The sequence below is a fragment of the Dunckerocampus dactyliophorus genome, chromosome 1, assembly GCF_027744805.1.
Source record: "Dunckerocampus dactyliophorus isolate RoL2022-P2 chromosome 1, RoL_Ddac_1.1, whole genome shotgun sequence".
Classification (NCBI taxonomy): Eukaryota; Metazoa; Chordata; class Actinopteri; order Syngnathiformes; family Syngnathidae; genus Dunckerocampus; species Dunckerocampus dactyliophorus.
In genome coordinates this window covers 14,700,130-14,716,772 of record NC_072819.1, presented here as the reverse complement: position 1 = coordinate 14,716,772, position 16,643 = coordinate 14,700,130, and the positions used below count along the sequence as shown (strand labels likewise).

General features: G+C 42.4%; 1 protein-coding gene across 2 annotated transcripts in view; it reads left to right on the top strand.

The window, feature by feature from the left end:
- sema3bl (sema domain, immunoglobulin domain (Ig), short basic domain, secreted, (semaphorin) 3bl) overlaps positions 1 to 16,643 on the top strand; it is an 80,642-nt gene that overhangs the window by 10,819 nt on the left and 53,180 nt on the right. The gene's annotated exons all lie outside the window — the stretch shown is intronic.

Here is a 16,643-nt window from a genome sequence, read left to right as displayed (position 1 = left end):
GTCAGCATGAGATCTGGAAGTGAACCTAAGTAAATACTTCATCCCTCCCGCTCTCCTCCTCACACCCAATCCCCCCCAACTACCCACCAAAAATGCACTCCATCTGCTTTATATCAAATTTATAGCCAGAGAGTTAATGTAGTTTCCAAACCAGTAGAGATATTTTCCTGGTGCCTAATCAGCGTTAATAACATTCTGGAATAAAGAAGAGCACTGACGAAGTGCAGACCTCCACCAAGGTTTAAACAGTGGTCACCTGTTTAATCAATGGCACATTACAGTTTACTGCCCAATCTTAGCATTTTGCTCCATTTGAGCATACATTCTTGCAAACTGTGGGTTCACTGTATTCTATTTCCTAATTTTGCTGATACATGGCAGCATACAGCATACCATGCATTGTCTTCACCAACCAATGTTTCAAATGGAATTCCAGCAACAACAACTGTCCTGATTCCAATATCTACTGATATGTATAACATCACATCACATATCTATCTATCAATCACATATCTATCTATCTATCTATCTATCTATCTATCTATCTATCTATCTATCTATCTATCTATCTATCTATCTATCTATCTATCTATCTATCTATCTATCTATCTATCTATCTATCTATCTATCTATCTAAACACATATCTGTTGTGAAGCTCATGGATACATCAGCAATTGCTGCGTATGGACTGTTATGGCTAGATGCTGCTGCACACACAGGGTTTCAAAGTCTATAAACTCCTAAACTTTGCATAGAAACACGCCCACAAATGTTGCTCAGATTGAAGTTACACGACCACCATCTCCTGGTGTAAAGTATTAACTACATGAGGGTGCAAATTCAGCAGTGTTGCAATTTTGCCACTTTGGTGCTTAAAGGGCTGTATATCGGCTTTCATTATAGGGAAAAAACGATACCAATATTTACCGAGATTTCTTGACCAAATAATGTCACTGCAATTCCAGCAACTTCAGTTATGTGCACATAGGCCTGTCACAATCAATAAATTACTTCAAGGCAAGATACACGACAACAATGAATGAATGTGTTTGTGGCAAGATATGCAAGAACCAACATGGCCTGCGGATCCACCAGGCCAAGATGAAGTGTTTGCAGAAGGTGTCAGAGTCACAGCGCACAGGGATTACGCCTGGTGAGACGCAGGAGGAGCCTGGCCCAGAGTCACCCCACAGTGCCGGGAGCCTCCAGGTGACACAAGCACCGGACGCACATAGATTATCAGAACATCGTCGGGTGAGGTGGCCAAAATCTAGCAAGGAGAAGGAGTGGCTCCAGTTCGATGAAGATGCCGACACCATCCTGGAAACAACTCCCAAAGGGGAAGCTGAAAGGCGCCTAAAGACCATGACCACGGTCATCATCAGCATAACTGCAGAGAGGTTTGGTCTAGAGGACAAGCAAACAGCAGTCCTTCCTTACACCATGAACAACAGAGCTAGTAAGATCCATCAACTTAGACAACAGCTGAGGAGCTTGAGGCGGAAATTCAGGGCGGCCAGTGAAGAGGAGAAGGGGCCTCGTGCGGAGCTTGGCAGCATAATCCGCAAGAGGCTCATGACCCTGAAGAGGGCAGAGTGGCACAGGAGGAGGAGGAGGGAGAGGTCCAGGAAGCGAGCTGCCTATTAGCGAATCCATTTGGGTTTACAAAACAGCTGCTAGTGCAGAAGCGCAGTGGTCAGCTTGCCTGCTCCAAGGCTGAGGTCGACCACCACCTCAGGTAGACCTACAGTGATGAACTCAGAGAAGTTGGCCTGGGCCCCTGCAGGTCCCTCATTGATCCTCCCTTACCAGCTCTGGATTTCAACGGGAAGGAACCCGGGTGGAAGGAGATCCAGAAGTTGGTTAAGAGGGCAAGCGCAGGGTCCGCGCCAGGGCCCAGCGGAGTGCCTTACAAGAATATAAGAACTGCCTCAGGCTACTCCGCAGGCTCTGGAGGATCCTGTGTTGAAGGGAGTGTGTTGAAGGGAAGATTTTCTTCAGCCTTGTTGCCAGGCGACTCACAGACTTCCTCCTGAAGAACTCCTTCATTGACACCTCAGTCCAGAAAGGAGGGATCCCATAGGTCTCTGGGTGTTTAGAACACGTAAGCGTGGTCACCCAGCTCATCAGGGAAGCAAGGGAGAGCAAGGGAGACCTGGCTGTGCTGTGGCTGGACCTGACACATGCTTACGGATCCATACCCCACAAGCTGGTGGAAGAGGCACTGAACCGGCACCACATTCCGAAGAAGTTCAGAGACCTTATCCTGGACTACTATGCCAAGTCAGACTATGCCAGAGTCTCCTCTGGATCAACAACCTCCGAATGGCACAGGCTTGGTGATAATCCCCTTCATCACCGTATGTACCATCTCGGTTATCCTCTTCGCACTCACTATGAATATGCTGGTGAAGTCCGCAGAAGTTCAGTGTAGAGGGCCACTCACTAAGTCCGGAGTCCGACAGCCACCCATCCGAGCCCTTATGGACGGCCTGACGGTGACAACTACATCTGTCCCAGGCTGCAGGTGAATTCTTGGGCCTGCATGAGCTTCAATCCGGCTAAGTCAAGGTCTCTTGTGTTGACGAAGGGGAGGGTGAATGACAAGTTCTGCTTCTCGCTTGGTCCATCCAAAATACCAGCACTCACTGAGGAACCTGTGAAGAGCCTGGGAAAGGTGTTCACCTGTAGCCTGAGAGACGCAGCCTCCACACAAGCAACCAACCAAGAGCTAGAGACCTGGCTGACTGCAGTGGATAAGTCTGGCCTCCCTGGCAAGTTCAATGCCTGGATTTACCAGCACGGCATTCTCCCACGGATCCGCTGGCCTCTCTTAGTCTACGAAGTCCCCATTTCAGCAGTGGAAGGCTTTGAGACGGGGGTCAGTCGGTTCCTTTGCAGGTGGCTGGGACTGCCGCGAAGCCTAAGCGGCATTGCTCTTTACGGGCAGAACTACCCATGAGTAGCCTGTGTGAGGATTTCATGGTGACTCAAACCAGGGAGGTGCTTCAGTCCCAGGATTCTAGTGACCCAAAGGTCGCCCAAGCTGGGATCGAGGTCAGGATCAAAGATGGCGCCCTCCGTGGCAGACGTCTCTGTGACACTCTCCCGTTTTTTTTCTATTTTTTGCTATTTTATTATTCATTTGGGACATTCAACACACTCACGCAGTACATTACAACAGAGAGACACTTTTGAACATCGGCAGGGTTCACCATGAACTTTCATTTAGCCTCTCAGACTTTGCCTTCCTTCTGCGCCAGGAGAATGCAGCAGCCTGCGGGCCTGGTGAGCTGAATACCCGGCGAGCAAAGCATCCGAGGCGTAAACGAAGCAAGCGGGCCGGCCTGCATGCTAGGCTAAAAGCTAGAGCGACTAGGCCACCGCTACCAAGCCTGCTGCTAGCCAACGTCCGCTCCCTCGAAAACAAGATGGACGAACTAAGAGCAAGGATTACACTTATTGTGAGATCAGGGAATGCTGTGTCCTCACCTTCACAGAAACCTGGCTGACGGAGGATATACCGGATTCGGCGATCCAGTTGGAAACATTTGCTGCTTACCGGGGAGATTGGACTTTAGCGTCTGGTAAACACAGAGGTGGCGGCGTCTGTGTTTACGTAAACAAACGGTGGTGCACAGACGTACAGATGATGGAAAAGCACTGCTCGCAAGACATTGAGCTGCTGATGGTGAAATGCAGACCTTTTTATTTGCCTCGTGAGTTTAGCGCTGTGTATTTAACTGCTGTTTACATTCCACCACGAGCTAACACCACTAACGCACTAGGCCTCCTGCATGACATCATTGATAAACACGAGACCAAACACCCAGACGCTGTATTCATTATATCTGGCGATTTCAACCACTGTAACCTCAGGACTGTCCTCCCCAAATATTACCAGCATGTGAGCTTTCCCACAAGGGAAAATAACATCCTGGACCAAGTCTACAGCAACATGAAAGGTGCTTTGAAGGCTGTTCCAAGATCCCACTTTTGAAAGGCCGACCACATATTCCTTTATCCAACATACAGACAACTTCTTAAACAAGCTCCCCCAGTAAGTATAGCAGTTAAAGTGTGGAATGAAGAAACTGATCAAGTACTTCAGGACTGCTTTGGCTGCACAAACTGGGATGTGTTTAAAACTGCAGCGGGGAGGGAAGATTGTGCTGTTGATTTGGATGAATATGCTTCTGCTGTTACTGGCTACATTAGCACATGCATAGAGACTGTTAGCACCACCAAGTATTACAGAAAATACCCTAACCAAAAACAGTGGATGAACTTTGATGTAAGGGCTAAGCTACGTGTTCGTTCGACTGCATTTGTCATGGGCACCGCTGAGGACTACAAAAAGGCCAGATATGACCTGAGAAGGTCCATACGAGAGGCCAAAAAACAGTACAAACAGAAGCTGGAGGGCTACTATTCCACCTCAGACCCTCGGCGCATGTGGGCCGGGCTCCAGCACATCACAGACTATCGACAGCGGAGTAGCGTAGCCACGTCCAGCCAAACCACACTTCCAGATGAGCTGAATGAGTTCTATGCCCGCTTTGACACCCAAACTCCTGATGAGCAGAGAGGGTGGCTGAACCTGGGGAGCACACAGGACTCACCTCTCATGATGACATCAGCTGATGTGCGCAGGGTTCTGAACAAAACAAACCCACGAAAAGCAGCAGGCCCAGACAACATCTCAGGCCGTACACTTCGGGTTTGCTCATCGGAGCTAGCTGTTGTGCTTGCTGACATATTTTGCTTGCACAAGCATCGGTACCGACCTGCTTTAAGTCCACCACCATAGTGCCCGTACCCAAGAAGAGCAACGTGACCTGCTTGAATGACTATCGCCCTATAGCACTCACTCCTATTGTAATGAAGTGCTTTGAAAGAATAGTCATGACCCACATCAAAAAGAGCATCCCGGCGGCAACTGTGGACTCTCTACAGTTTGCATATTGCCAGAACCGGTCCACGGATGATGCAGCCAACACTGCCATCCACACAGCCCTTTCTCACCTACAGGGCCAGGACACATATGTCAGAATGCTATTTATAGACTATAGCTCTGCTTTTAATACAGTCAGCCCCCACAAACTCACAGATAAGCTCCTCACACTTGGCCTGTCTCCCTCCCTCTGTAACTGGGTGTTTAACTTTCTCACAGGCAGGCCCCAGTCAGTCAGAGTCCACAATCGCACATCCAGCTCAAGAATTGTGAGCACTGGGACCCCACAGGGGTGTGTGCTGAGTCCACTCCTCTACACGCTCTTCACCTACGATTGCGTGGCCTCCCAGAACAACACCAGCATCATTACATTTGCGGATGACACTACAGTCATCGGACTGATCACTGGTGGTGTTGAAACATCATACAGAAGAGAGGTGGCGGACCTCATAGCTTGGTGTCGTGATAACAATCTCCTTCTCAATACAGATAAGACTAAAGAGATGATCATCGACCCAAGGACAAGGGAAAAGGAGCCGCATAGACCCCTGTTTATTGATGAGACTGAGGTGGAGAGGGTGAAAACCTTCAAGTTCCTTGGCACACACATCAGCGAGGACCTCACCTGGTCTCACAACACCCAACAAATCATCAAGAAGTCCCAAAGGAGACTGTACTTCCTGAGAAGACTGAGGAAATTTGGCATGCCCACCACAATCCTGAGTTGCTTCTACAGATGCACTATCAAAAGTGTCCTTACCGCCTCCATCACTGTTTGGTACGGTAACTGTACAACACGTGATAGGAAGGCACTTCAGCGGGTGATCAAGATCTCACAGAACATTGTTGGGGCAGCCCTCCCCTCACTGCAAGACATTTATAAATCTAGAGTCCTACGAAGAACACACAACCTCATCAAGGACAGCACACATCCACAACACTCATTATTCACACTCCTACCGTCAGGCAGACGCTACAGGAGTTTGAAGTCCAGGACCACAAGGCTGGCAAACAGCTTTTACCCACAGGCCATCAGGCTTCTCAACGAAGCACTCACACACGTCGCACGCAACACACACTCATAGCACTTTATTTATTTATTTATTTATTTACTTATTTATTTGTATATTTATTTGTATTAATGTCTCTTCTTTTTGTTGTTGCTTAATTTATTGGTATATATGTTTATGTTTCTTATGTTCTTATTCTTATTCTTTCTTGTGTTTTCTTTCTTTTCTTGGGAGAATGAACAGAATAAGATTTTCATTGCATAGTATAACTGCTGTTTTACTATGCACATGACAATAAAACTCTCTTGAATCTTGAATCTTGAGGACAGGATGGAAGTGGAGAGCTACCAATGCTGTGGACACGGCAGAGTCAAGGCTACTGTCACAATCCAGGAGTTAGCCTGTGTGACAGTTTAGTGTGTTCCCACTTTTACGCCTTAGTTCCTGTTCTATGCTCTTAATTTTGGTAGTGCTTCCTGTTTTGCCTCGTTTGTGTCTGTCTGCTTTGCTTTCTCCTTTATCACTTGCACCTGTTGCTAATTTGAGTTCTCCTTCTATTTAGTTAATGTGCGTGCATCTTAGTTTGTTGTTGCATTGTTTGTGTAAGCCTGACACGCTACGGCAAACCTGTCTACCTCGAGTTCCTACTGCAGCTATCATTAAAAGATAAGTTTTTCCTGCAATTGGTTCCTGCTTTCTGCATACTGGGGTCATCGCCACAATGCCAAAGACAAGACGTGACAGCTATGGCTGTATACGACTGTATATAAGAATTTTTTTAAATAATGGCCCATATTTCCAAAATTTATATCCCTTTACTTAAAATTTGTAGTTATTGTAGTTGCGTATCGAATCGTTAACCACAAAGAGATTTCCCCTACTTAGAGATAAAACCTTATTTCTATCTGTGATTGTATGTGATTAATTATGAGTTAATTATTGACAAAATTAGATTAATTGCAATTAAATGTTAATTCATATACAGTATATATATATATATATATATATATATATATATGTACTGTGTATGGTTTTTCCGCACTACTTTGTGCTCTATAGCTGATGTAATGTGAATAACTACTGTGTGGCATCAATTAAGTTCTTATCTTAGCCATCTAAGAAGATCAAATACATTGTTTTTGGTGCCTAACTGTTTCCCAGGTATATTAGTGTGTGTGTGAATGTATAAACGAGTGTCATTAGCTTAAATTTCTTTGCAGAAAGGTACTTTATGAAAGTAAGTACATTTATTTGTATTCACTTACAGCGCAGCCTTGCCAATATGGCGGCGACGTTGACATAAGGCTCAGCGCTCGATGCGGCATCTCTATATGTGGCTTTGACAACAGCACTTCCTGTTTCCCCAGCGTGCTTTGCTGTAATGTTGCTGTAAATGGCTGCTAAGTTACAGCGCACATAGTTGTTGATTATTCAGCATTATTCGTTGGTAGTGTCTTCTCTGTTGTTATCTACATATTATGTTGCTGTGTGATGTTTTTTTTTTTTTAGCTCTTTCTTTAAATACACCGTGAGTAAGAATGGTATGTGAAATTGTATGGTAACCCCCCCACAATTTGTATGGAGCTAGAGTTCTTTGTGAGCTCTGTTGTTACTCTGCTAGCTAAATAAATAGCTAAATAATGGCGAAATAAAGAGTTACTCCTTCCTCACAGGCCTATGAACAGCAAAGTATTAACTAGGCATGAGCAAGTACATTGCTCTCTATTTCTGTTGGTCCATCAAAATGATCTGTATCTGTACTTGGAGTGGGCGGGGCATAAACCGGAAGTGGGCGTTGTTTAACCAAAATGGGCGGGACTTAAATCACACATTATTTTAAGCCTGAAAATGTATTGAGCAGAAGTTGCTATGTTTATTGTTAATTATTCAGCTATATCTGTACTGTGTATTATTTTATTATTTTTTTATGATCTGTGTGAGGTTGGTGCTTCATGCAAACATCCATTGATGTAGCACGCCTGTTTTATGATGACTTCATGGAATAAGACAAAAACACATTTCAAGGAAAAAAGCGGTCCTGCTACTCCAATTGAGTTGCTTATGTGACTGACGCAACACGTCTGCACAGTGCTGTCTTGTCAAATTCACCGTGTACTTTACGAAACAAGTTTGCCAAGTAACTGTCGATACAAACCGACGCGAGCTGAGGAAACCCTAATAAAGCGGAGGCAACGCCACACGAGCCGTTTTCAACTTGCCAATTGCACCGTGCACGTGAATGAGGCACCGCTCAGCTCCTATGTGGCTCTAGTCTGCACAGTGTGTCTCGGGAGGGGCGGTCGCTGTGTGCGACTGGCCAATCATAGAGCGTGAAGAGTGAATACATAATAAGGATTTTCTTTCATCACGATTACGGATAATGACAAGATGGACTCGTTTCATGATCGTATTCGGCAAAAATCTGTAACGGATGCTCATTTAAAACAATAATTTATAGTATTGTCCAGCAAAATTTGTGACAGGCCTATGCGCACATGTTTAGGAAATTTCAGGTCTTAGCTTCAATCAGGTCCAATCTCTTATTTCCCTTTTTTCCTGAGTTCAGCAAGGTACAGCAGCATACAGAATATCATGTCTAGAGTAAAGATTGGCATTTCAATTGCGGCAACATCTAAAGTAGGAAAGATGGCCGGGTGGTGAAGCTGTGGAAGAGGAGGTAGAAACTGAAATCTGATTAGACAAAACATTCCAACATACACTAGTGGAAAAAGTGCTACTATATGAAGATAATACTATTGTGAATAGAGTAATATAATTTCATGCAACAAAAGATAGGATAGAAGAAGAAGAAGAATAGAAAAATAAATACCGTCCTGAGTTCAGTGAGATGTGTTATAGCAAGCAGCATGACAAAAAACTGTCTTGACCAGATCGTCTTATCTTAAGTAGGACTATTTGCACATCAAGCATGTTCCTGGCCAAAGAAAGGGATTTAAATTCCAACATCAGGTGTCGGCAAATGTTTGCAAATTTCTGGTCTTATCTTCCCTTCTACATAGCAACAAGCAGCATATCATGCACGGTATCAGTTTTTATTATTGGAAAAACAGAGATACATCTGTCGATCTATCGCAATTTGTAGTGCTCTCCCCTAGAGGACAAAATCAGCAATCCCATCACACACACATGCTCAATGAGCTAATAGCTGACAACTGTAGCTTGTTATCCGTCTTAGCAGATCAACGCTGCGCTATGAAAACCACAACACGGTCTCACATCGCTGTCCTTCTGTCCAACCATCCATTCATTTAACCTCCATCCTAGCCTGTCTATCCATCTTCGGCTTCCCCTCTGGGTTTATTTTCCTCCTGTTAAAGCTCTAAAATACATCTTGAGTTTCAACCCTTGTGTTCGCCCATCTGTCTCCTTGTCCTTTGCCACTCCCGTTTTGATCCCTTCGGTATTCCGAGCGCCTTACAACGTCCATAAGGGAACACTACATCTGTCTTCAATGCATCTTGTTTCCCCCACCAGACTGCCAGCGACAAACCCAAAGTGACACACGAAAGAGCGTCTGGTTTCGGCGGACGTGTCAAAGCCTGGCGATGGTATTGTGCCGACTAGACCACTTCAAAGATAGCCGCTACGTTTATTCAAGGATTTGTTTACAGTGTCAGCGGTCTACTTGAGTTGGGCTGAGGCCTGTGCTGGATTGTATCAAATCCCCAAAGAGAGACATGAAGACCTTTGGTGCTGTCTCATTTTCTCATTGACAGATAAGTTTGCAGACTTTCGTTCATCAACAAAATTTGGTGAAACGTCTTTGATTTCCTAGTGTAGAAATATGGATACATTTAATCAATAATGTTTAAAGGCCTTTTATTTGGCGAGGTTGGACATTCTTTGCCATTGAAATAGTGATTTGGTTTGCTTTGATATGTAGTTAAGTGCATCTGGTGACTGTCAATTACTGGCGACTGTCAGTGTATGTTGGTCCTTTTGTCGTCCATTAAAAGAGAATGGATAGCAGAACTGTCTGCTCCTAAAGCAACATACAGTATGTAGTAATTTGACCTTAACATAATATCTTCAAAGCCATGTTGATGGTACACTGGCTTGTAACAACTAGAATATGTGATTGTCACACTGACTCTGGTCCGTATTGGACCATTTCCCACAACGAGGAAGACGCCTGCTCAACGGACCTCAACAAAACAACTCGAGCAACTGTATGAGCAAGAAGTTGGCCGGTGCGAGCAGGGTTCAAACCTGCACAGGAAGATTTAATTGGATTTCAGTGCAAATTGGCACACCAAAAAATATACCAAAAATGCACACAATTGCTCAAGCTTAAATTGAAATATCATTCTTTGGTTAAGGCAGTACATGATATGCTGCATGCTGCTGTGTCGAATGGAAATGAAGACGATGGATCTGAAATATGCAAACATTTGCAGACAGTGGATGAATGCTGGAAGTGCAATAACATTATTTGGTTTAAGACTGTGAATGATGTCATGTATGCTGTTATGCCTCAATGAAGTCATGAAGGGAAAGGAGTATATTAGACCTGACAAACACACAAAAAAGTAAATTACCTACCCAAGGGAATTTACTTTTTGCACCAAATGGATATGGTGAAGAATTGAGCAACTACTGTATATGATTAAGAAGTTGGCCACTAAATTTGCCTTAGTGCTACAAACAGGGTTCAAACCTGCACAGGGAGATCCCAATGCATTTCTAGTCCAAAGACTTAACTGTTAAGCCATCGCAGCCACATTGGATGTCCCGATAGTTCTACTTTCGTGCCTCCTGGAATTGAAACGCCATTCAAGTCAGTGCATAATTTGCTGCTATGTAGAACAAAAGTAGGGAAAATAAGACCTGATAATTGGAAATGAATAAAAATGTCAACTGATGAAAGATGGAATTGCAATAACAGAAGAAGGGAAAAAACAAAACTGAACAGAAATTTTCAAGCATTTTCAGACAATGGATGAAAGCTGGAATTGTGCAACACAGTTTGGTCAAGACTGTGCATGACATGCTGCATGCTGCTATGTGGACAGAAAATAGGGAAATTAAGATATTGGTCAAGATCTGGGTTTAAATCTCCATTGGGCATCTCTGTGGAGTTTGCATGTTCTCCCCGTGCGTGTGTGGGTTTTCTCCGGGTACTCCGGTTTCCTCCCACATTCCAAAAACATGCATGTTAGGTTAATTGGAGACTCTAAATTGTCCATAGGTATGAATGTGAGTGTGAATGGTTGTTTGTCTATATGTGCCCTGCCATTGGCTGGCGACCAGTCCAGGGTGTACCTCGCCTCTCGCCTAAAGTCAGCTGGGATAGGCTCCAGCATACCCTTGCGAGCCTAATGAAGATAAGCAGCATAGAAGATGGATAGATGGAACATATTGGACTTGAAATTTGAAAAAAAAAAACATCAGCCAACTGATGAAAGCTGGAATTGCAATAACATTCCCTGGTGAAGAGAGTGCATGATATGCTGCACGCTGTCATGAAAAAGGGAAAAATGGAAAATAACACTCTACTCCCATTTAACCCGTGTTGCTGCTGTCCGATGTTGACGCAGGTGTAGTTGTGCATTTCGGAATTGTTTCAGGACTTGAGTAAATGTATGGCATGAAGTTGACAGTTTAAATGAAACATGAAATTCCTGCTGTGAAGTCGCATGTTGTGTCAGGTAGGCCGTGCTGACATGTTGGAAAAATCAGTCAACTGCACAACACGTCCTCCGCTCATGACCCCACCCTGGAATGAGCCGAGAGTGATAAGCATGACAGGCGACAGTATGTGTGTGTGTGTGCGGGCGGGTGGGTTGATTAGGGGGGGACGTCTGTGTGTGTTCTCAGAGATACTGCACACACAAGGTGAAGATGCCATGTTCACAGCTAGGCTTATTTACGAAGGTAAGCCAAACTTTTTAGCCGCTTCTTCTTGGCTGGTGCTCTCCATCCTCTTTGTTGGCGTTCACGGCTATTTCTTCCAGTCGGCAAAGTGAGCATTAAAACTAGGAATCAAAATAAAAACAATTGATCCGGGGAGAATCAGAATGTTAGTCCCGGTTCCCATCAATGCTTGAGACTCGATGCCCAACGCTACATATCAATTTCCAGTTATCATGTTCCTCCTCCTTCCCTTAGTAATGTGCTCTAAAATGCACTGTGTTGCACATGTAATTATGTGTATTTATTAGGGCTGTCAAATTATTACGATTTTAATGAAATTAATCAGTTTCAAATTAATTAATCATGATTAGTCACCATTTTCCACTATGTGTGAAATATGCCCATTTTGCTGTAGTTTATGAGCTAAAAGCTATATGGCAGGACATAATTATACATATTTGTATGTATTAACAGCTTCAAATGAACTGAAAATTTAAATCAAGCTAAATGATGCCATACATGTCTGAAAATGTATTTGCCTAACGCTAGTCTCTTGGTAACATTTTAATCATACTTTAACTGTGTTATTATGAGCATTCAAAGACACCATGTAACTTACATGTAAGTTGAATTTGCATGTTTTGAGTCTAGATGTATTTTCTGGGATTTCCGAGCATACTTGACTGCAGCAAATTCTACTTCCACAGTAAGAGGTACGTTAGCGAGTGACAAGGATACTCACTTAATGTTTTTTTTGTCTTTCTGTTTATTTAGACCACACACACACGCATAATAAAGACGCGATTTTCAGAGTGTTCATGAATGCACTTTGCTGTCGTGTAGTGACAATGAGGAAGTGTTGTTCCCAGGACGAGCTGACTAGAGACGTGCTTGTGAGTTGGAGATACATATATACATCGCTGTTGATGTGTTCACGTCAGAATAAAGTAATAAAAGAGCGTCAGACTCTGTGTGAATCTGGGGGGGATGTTATTGTGGCTCCGTCTGCCGTAATAACAGAGAGATGTGGCTTGACATGATGCAGATGCGTTAATGACGATAAGAATTTTAACATAATTAATTAAATAAATAAGTTATCGCTGTTAATGCGCTACTTTTGACAGCCCTAGTATTTCTGTTTAAAAAGATGTCATAAGCTATTTAAATAAATTTGCTCGGCTTGGTTGTACTTTTATAAAAGTAGACACCAAGTTGATTACATGGGAAAATGCAGGTCCCAGGTTGAGACCAATTGAGAAGCTCTATCTATAATATAATATCTATAATATAGATCAGGGGTGGGCAAAGTACGACCCGGGGGCCACATCCTTAAACTTATAACATACAAACTGGCAACATGACTTGCAAGTAGTCAGAGACAGTCAATCTGTGACAACCTTTTGATATTGTAAGCAGCTGCACATGCAGGGATCCCGACAACTACCTCACCCATGGTGCCAAACAAACACAAGTCAACAACTATGTGACACACAACTTAACCTACCCGCTGCACTGTCAAAAAGGAGGGACGTTCACATACTCTGCAATAGTCAATGTTTTCTCGTTCATGTTCATATTGTGCTGTATATCACACTTCCTTTATTCATGTATATTCCATAAACACATATAGCAGATTTTATGACATTGTTACAGATAAAATATGACAAATCATTATTCAGGAGGACTGAATTATAAGCTTGAACTAGTGTGTGTGTATCAAATACATAGTATGGCCCCCCCCGGCCATAATACAAAATACATTGTTGTTGTCTAATCGTGCACACTGTGCATTGACAGTTATCTTTTTTTAAAGGCTAAGTTATTTATTTTATTTTATTTCATTTTATTATTATTATATATATATATTTTTTTTTTACTTTTTCAATTAATTAAGTCCATATTGTTAATACAGCTCTTTCTCTTGTCAAGCTCATTACATTGTACTGTATTAACACACTGACTATATTTGAATATATTTGAATATTGTAGGCATTTATCAGTAAAATCCCAGTTTTCCAAAATGTTAGTAAGTGTAATGAGAAACAGGAACGAACACCAGCATTTTTAATAGAACAAGCGGATCTTCTTGTTTCTTCCTGTGTCCTCATTATAGTTGCTCTGCTGTCAGACTTTAGAACATTCATCATCCAACTATAACATTCTGCAGTTTCCTGCTCCTCTTCCTTGTTATTTTCTGACTTAAATCCTCCCTTCTCCTTGCTCTGACCTTATCTTTCCCCGCCGTCATATCCCTCTCGTCTTGAGCATCGCCTCTTTTCTCCTGCCAATGTTTTATGTCCGACTTTTAAAGCTTGCCGTTGGTCTTTCATCACGTCCCTATTAGGGATGGTGTGTACAGAGGAAACACGATCAAGTCATAAACTATTAAAATCTTCTCCCCGCTTACACACACACACACCACCTCATTACCAGCATAGAAACTTTTCTGTGTGTGTGTGTGCGTGTGTGTGTGTGTGTGTGTTAACGAAGAAAGCCTGTGGAGAAGAAGTAGGACGTTAGGACGTTAAAAAATAACGAGAAAGAGAAAGTGTTACTAACAAAAATTATGTCTACCCTTGACAAACTTTGAGTGAAAGTGCATTTGTATTTGTTGAGTTGGTATCCTTTAACTGGAAATGACACAAAAGACCCTAAAAAGTTGTGTTCACACTGGAAATATTAATAACAAATATACTGTATCGTATTGTACTTTATTAATCCCACAGCACGGAAAGTCACTGTACAGTACATGCGCTGATTCATCGTACTCGTTTTTGACAAGTGTAAACATGTGATGTACTTCAGTGTAACTTGTGAAGCATGTCCGAAACAAATAAACCATGACCATGACCAATATTTTCCCTCACTTCTTAGAGGTGGTATTTCTTTGCCTCTGTTGCCAAAGTGCTTGCTTATGTGGGGTTCGGCTGGTCTTCTTTATGGTTAGCATGCTACATATATGTAAAGTGCCTTGAGAGAACAAATGTTGTCAAGTTGGTGCGATATAAATATACTGTGTTTGTATTATGTATATATATACGGTCACTGCTCAAAAAAATAAAGGGAACACTAAAATATCACATCCTAGATCTAAATTAATGAAATATTCTTATTAAATACTTTGGTCTTTACATAGTTTAAAGTGCTGACAACAAATTTACACAAAAATTATCAACTGAAATCAAATTTATTAACCCATGTAGGTCTGGATTTGGAGTCACACTCAAAATTAGCGTGGAAAAAGACACCACCTGTTGTCTATTCCATTTGCTCAACAGCATGTGAAATTGATTGTCAAACTGTGTTGCTTCCAAAATGGACAGTTTGAATAACGGTGCAGCAGTTTTGATTGAGTGTGAATTGAACGTTCCCTTTATTTTTTTGAGCAGTGTATATACACAATATTCCTTTGCTCCATCGCGGTTCACCTTTCGCAGACTTGTTGTTTCGCAGATATTTTTTTGTGCAATTTTAGTGCTTTTTTTTTTTTTAACAGCAACCGCTGGTACTGGCCGAACCTGGCCCTGAGAAGAATTGCATTGTGGGAAGTTGATTGTTGTAGTTGTGTAGTTCTGTGTCTCTCTCTCATCTCTTTGCACCGCCTGCAGTGCGGCCATGCGCTGAGTGCTCTGTCTGTTTTGGGGCCAATAAAGTTTGTGGAATAAGGCAACGACATCTTATGCCTGTTCAGCCTCTGTACTACGGTTAGGAGATCATTGGACAGGGTAAGAAAAGTAACAACATGGTGTTGTGAGTCTTGACTGGCTAAGGGAGAACCTCGCATTTTGTTCTGTGTCCTTATTGGCTAAGGGAGAACCCGCGCATTTTCTTCGCATTCTTGTTGGCAGAAACTACATCAGGAGGTTGCCTACAGCCACAGATTTTAATGCCAATGTTTTTTTACCGGGCGCTAATTATTTGCTTTTGTTTACCATGCATGGCTATGAGAGACTCGGCAGTTAATTGAATGGAGGAGTTACTTGGAGCAGCTGTAATTTTGTAGTGAACCAATAAGTTCCAAGGTTTGATTCTTAGGTTTTTTCATAAAAAAGTTTTCTGTTGGATACTTTCAAACCGTCATACATTACATCACCGTTACAATATTGCTGTTGCTGACCTGCAATGTGTTTCACTATCACTTATTTTCACCAAAACAACAGCTGAATTCTAAAGTATATCTTGAATATAGTAATTCTTTTTAACAATACAATCAGTTTGCAAAGATATATAGATCTACTTTACTTTGATGTTTTGTATTTTTTTTCCCCAAATTACTTTGACATGTAAAATGCAACATTATTATGTTAAATATGTGGCTGTAAAAGAAGTACTGTGGAACCTCGGTTTTCGTGATGAATCCCTTCCAAAGGGTCCATCTAAAACCAAAATGAAACATATAAACTGAAAACTGAAACATATAATTTCCCATAGGAAATAATGTAAATCCTATTAATCCATTCCAGATATCCAAAACTGTTGACACAACCTTTTTAATGTAGAACAGTTATAGTTTTACATGCACAAAACAATTTGAAATACATATAAATGCATATAAATAATGAATGAATCATCGGAAAACTGAATCACACGAAAATTGGACTGTTCAAAAACCGAGGTCCACTGTACGTCTTTTACAGCCACAGATGACATCAAAAATAATGTTGCACTTTACATTTGGTCATTGAAAAAGTAAAATCAACCAACAACCAAATATTATTTCCTTGCAAGGCATTATTATTTTATGCATTATGCAGTGTTTGCAGTGGGGGGAGTCACCCGTGTCTTGAACTGGAGTTCAACCTGC